Source organism: Mandrillus leucophaeus, unplaced genomic scaffold, assembly GCF_000951045.1.
Source record: "Mandrillus leucophaeus isolate KB7577 unplaced genomic scaffold, Mleu.le_1.0 Scaffold418, whole genome shotgun sequence".
NCBI classification, from domain to species: Eukaryota; Metazoa; Chordata; class Mammalia; order Primates; family Cercopithecidae; genus Mandrillus; species Mandrillus leucophaeus.
Genome location: NW_012104454.1, coordinates 815,783 through 821,047, shown reverse-complemented (window position 1 = coordinate 821,047; position 5,265 = coordinate 815,783).

Genomic DNA, 5,265 nt, shown 5'->3' with positions numbered 1-5,265 from the left:
GGGCGAGAGCGCAGAGCAGGCAGAGGCGCCTGCGGGGGCCCTGCCGGCAGGTTCCAGCCTGGTTTTGGCCTGGCCCAGAGGCACACAGAGGGCCCAGACCTGCAATTCACACGGAGGCCGCAGGCCCACGCTCACTGAGACTCAGGAGCCTGCAGGCCGTCGTGCACGGACCACACAGACACCCTCCGAGTCACCCGCGAGCCTCACCGCCAACTCAAGGGCGCAGGCACACCCAGCACACACTGACAATCACACGCATAACAAATATCACACACACACATGCAGCCCCAAACCACACACATACAAAACACTCACAGAGTGTGCACATACACATGATCACGGGACACATACACGAGAACAGCACACACATGACTGCACACTGCAGGTAGACACCACACACAGACACGTAAGCCTACTTGCCAACACTCTGCCACCCCAGGGTGTTTTAACCCTAACTCAATCCATCTAGGTGACTCTTAGGCCAGTGTCGGGCAGCTGGAAGGGGACCTGCCTGGTCTCACCAGCGGGCACAGCAGTAGCCTAGCAACTATAAACACGGTCACTCAGAGTTCAGTACCTCTACCTGGACTGAGGTTGCCGGGGCGCCCACACTGGCTGCTTGTGTAGCTGAGGGATGCAGCCAAAATCTAAGAGCCTGAGCCCCAGAAATGAGCATCAGACCTAGAGAACCCTATTTGAAGCAGATACCAGTACTGCACCAAGAAATGGCACCACAGTACAGAGTATGAAGCAGACATGCCATACATGTGCCAGTATGTGTTCAGTGCCACATGCATCATACACGGTACTAGGATTTGGCCAGTACCCACATAGAGACCGCTATTTATGTGAAAACAAGCAGAAGAGATGTATATGGTTCTAGGAATAAATGTCACGTGTGTACAAATATAGATACCAATCTACACCTAAGGAGATGTAAAGTTGAAAATCTCTTTCCAGCTCATGGGTACCGTTATCAAGCTGGAATACTAGCCTATGTGTCTGTGGTGAAGTCTGGTCTCCTTTCCAGGGAAGAGGGGGTCATATGGTGCCATGAAAGCATTGTGGTGAGGCTGGATTATGGGAGAACTATATGTACCTGAAATGTAATCAAGCCACTGAAAAGGGAGATTTGGGTAGCTTTAGAGGGGAACCCCATGGTAAAGGGCTGTCTGGGCTGTGTCCTTAGAATTGCTGGAAGGTGCTCTCAGCCACAGAAGCAGTAAAAGTGGTGGCCAGGCCTGCATGGCGGAGGATGGAGCCTGTCTGCAGGCAGGTGTCTGTATGCACAGACTATGCTGGGTAAAAACACAAACCTGTTCATGGTACACACAGATAGATCCTGACAACCAAGCCCGGCAAGACGAAGACAATGTGTGGCCACAGATGTCCAACTGGATTGTCAGGGAGATGAATTTTGTAGGAGAAAATATAAGGGTAAGAGACATTTTTGTGCACACACAGAGTTCCGTAGGATTGGAGCTTAATTTTTGTACAGGAGAGCTGCAGAAGAAGGAAAGTACATAGGTAAAAAGAGAAATGCTGGGTGAGCCTCATCCTAGAAGGCCAGGATGAGTGGAGACAGGTCTGTATGGGGCAGCCCAGGGAGAAGCCCATCCATTGTCCAAATGACTCCGGAGTATTACACCATGACACTTGCAGAGAAATGTGCCTGGTGAAGTAGAAAATATATTTGCCAATTTCTTGGTGGAGCCTGGAGGAGAAGCAGGCAGGAGGGAGGGCCATATATACCAGGTCTCTAACATGGGATGGAGAATAGAAAGCTTGGCCCCTGGGGCTGGCTGTCAGTCTCTGCGTCTGCCCTATCCTTGACCAGGTTTCTGGTGCCTCTCAGCACCTTTCTTTCACTCTTACAGGTCTCCGTCTCTAAGTCTCTGCCCCTGTCAGTTTCTTTCTGTGCTCAATTTGTCTTTCTCTCCCTAACTCTTCAGCTCTTTTACTATTCTGTACAACATGGCCAGAAAGAACAAGAAGCAGTCAGACCTAGGAGCAAATATAAATACAAAAGCATGTCATAGATGCAGAGGTCATTAGTGATAAAGTCCATCCATCTTGCTGGTCTATATAGATATACATGACAGCAAATTTCCATTTGTGCATAAAAATCCAAGTATAGCCTTGAAGCTTGTTTCTTTTTAGTCTTTTGACCACTGCCTCTTTGGGTGTCTATCTCTTTATTTCTTTCTGGGACCCTTCTTCATTATGCCACTCAGGGTCCCTGGACACTGCCACAGTTTCAATAATCTTACCTCTCCCCAATATTGCCTTATTTGAAGTTTGGCTCAGATGGGCAAAGGCTTTTTTGAAATAGAGGTAGCTAGATAGCCACATTGCAAGCAGGGATGTGGAGAGAGACATTTGAAACTTGATGGATACGCTGGTATCTCCAGCATCTATCTAGTTTTGGGGTCGGTCAAACAGACATACACCATTAATCCACCTGGGGAGTGGAGTGACAGAAGGATATGGTGGAGTGCTGGAACCCCAGTGCCTCATTGGTGCTAAGGGCCAGCAGAATCCCACCCAGCCAGGCAGAAGCAGAGGTACCCAACTCAGTGAAGGCAAGTCCCTGGGACAATACAGAGGAAAAACTGTGAAGGTCCCAGCTTCTCAGCCACGGATCTGGTATAAATAACGTCTGAGTAAGAGAGGGATGGAGTACGAAAAGGGAGGCAGTGCTGCAACTCCTTAGATACCGAGGCACCCTGTGGAGATCCGACTGCGGAGCCTAAGAGTGAACCTACCGAAGGTAGCTTAACCTGGAAGGAAGAGGGGCTTGCGGCTCAATCCTGGTGGAAGAAAGGAGGGTCCAGAATTGGACCATGTCCATGTGGTTTCTGCTCGTCGTGTGTTGGTTGGAATGAATGCATGAGCACACCAAAAGCCACTGCTTGGGGTCCCATGGCCATTGACTAGGTGGTGGAAAAAGGAGAATGGATTCATAATATGGAATGGGCTCTGGATTAAGACTCAGACTCAGCCTCTAAACCATCATGGGGTGGCCCCATCCTGGCCCCCTGCCGAATAAACCTGGAGAGCTCATCCCTTCCAACTCCAAATAAACAGTTCCTTGTTTTCTTGCCAGATCTGAATTCTCTGTGCCTTGCTCTATGTGAGTTTGTGACTCTATCTCTGGCTCCCCCACTCTCTGTGAGCTGCAGTTCTGTCCCTCTTGTCTCTGTCATTGCTTCGAAGCTTTTCTGGCTTCATCTGTCTCTGTTTTCAGGTCTCTGTCTCTTCCCTCCTGTCCCCCGCCCCCGCTGGAATTAGCCTTTGTGAATTCAAAGGCTTCTCACTGAGCTCCTCCCCACTCTTCCCAGAATAACATTGAGTAAAATGAGATAAAACCCTCCCGCCCCTAGGTTTTTTTCTGTCCTACTCCCCTCAGCCCCCTCCTCCAGGGCTACAACCCCCTCTTATAATGTCAGATAATTGCTGGTGTGCAGCTCTGAGGAGCCAGAGCTGATACCAGGGAAGGAGAAAGGGGGAAAGAAATAAATAATAATCTGCCTCCATTCAGCGTATATAGGTTACCTGATTTGCATATATGCTAATAATGCTATAATTACCCTGCTGTTCTGGCCTATGATCAAGTTCTATAAATACATAGGATAGCAGAGCTAGGCCTAGCAACACCACCCCCAAAATCATGGAGTATATGTATGTATATGTGTGCATTTTATGTACACTCTAAACCTATGAGCCTCTCTTTGTTAGAACACACTTCCTTACAGATTCCAGCTCTTCAGACGTTCAGCTACCCCTCTTGTGTTTTGAAGCTACTCCAGAGGAGGGAAGACATGCCTGAATGAGAAAACATTCTAGGTTTTACTTAATTCTTAGTATTAATTTCATTTTGAATATTATGGCTATTTTTAGGAAAATCAGACTTCCCCAAATTATTGAATTTGTTATTATCACCTGGATTCCCCCACCTCTTACAATCCTACACCTTGGGGTACAGGCTGATGGGTAGGAACAGGAAGCCCCCATCTCTTAGGCCTACTGAGATGTTTCAGAAGGCGCTGCCTACGGGAGAGGAAGTGGAGTCCTCTTCCCCAAACATGCCCCTCATGCCTTAGTCTCCTGGCACACTCACCACTCGAAGGAAACCAGGGGGAAGATACACAGGGGGTTGTGCAAATTTTTGGGTGATGGTGGCAGAAGTGGGGAGGAAGCTTGGAGGAACATAAAAGATGCAATCCACAGCTGTCTGCTTTTAATTATAATTATCCCCTTCGCTTCCTTTCTGGCTAATGAGGGGGGGTGGATTTAAATTTTTTTCTCCCTTTTCTCCCCCTCCCTCCTTTCCCTGGAATTGAGGGGTGGGGTGAGTTCAGGATCCTCCTCCCCTTCCTCCCTTATCCCCTAGTTACTGGGAGAAAGGCAGACTCCAGAGGGTGGTGACAGTATGAAGAGATTTGTAGGAACAAAAGAAGGACAGGTTTGGATTGCTGGACACGTCCCAGAGTTGGAGAGACCCCCCCCCATTCCACTGGCACCCCCTCCCATCAACCCCCCAGCTCCCTAGACAAGGAACTCAATGTCTTCCAGCCGGTGAGAAAGGAGCTAACGGGAGCCCTGGTCTAGAGAGAAGGGGGAGGGAAGGGGTGGGGAGTTGCAGGGGGGTGCAAAATTAGTCTCAAAGGATCTTTATTTCTGAGCTAGTGAAGCAGATGTAATCAAGGGGAGAGCAAAATAATCATAATGGGAGGAATGGGGGAGGGGAAGTGGGGCTGGAATGGGGGGACTGGGCCAGGACAGGGCTGAGAATTGGGGGGCAGAGAACAGTGAGTGGGGAGAGTCTCTTGCCTTTTCTCACCCCTCTAAAGTCTCCCTACTTTAAGATGGGGAAAGAAGGACCCAGTCTATAGTCTCTGACCTTAGCCCTCAGAATCCCTCATTCAGAGCTGAGGGATCGCCAGGCCAGAAGGTGGCTGGGAAGGCACCAGGGAGAGAAGAGAGCCTCCCGCCCCCAGTTGAGGGAGGTGGTGAGGAGAGGGGAGACTGAAAGCAGTGGGGGAGGGTGAGAGAGGGGAGCCAGCAGAGACTCAAGTGGCCTCCAGGTCTGTGGGACAAAAGTTGGAGGGAGATTTGTATATGAGAGAGGAGGGGAGGGGGCCGTGGGGAAGGGGGGGCTTTGACAATGAACTTGAGACAAACTTCATTAGCATGCAGGCCTGCTGTCTGTCACGTCGAGCTCAGACCGAGTTCCCATGCAGACCAGGAAGAGTGGGAGGGAGA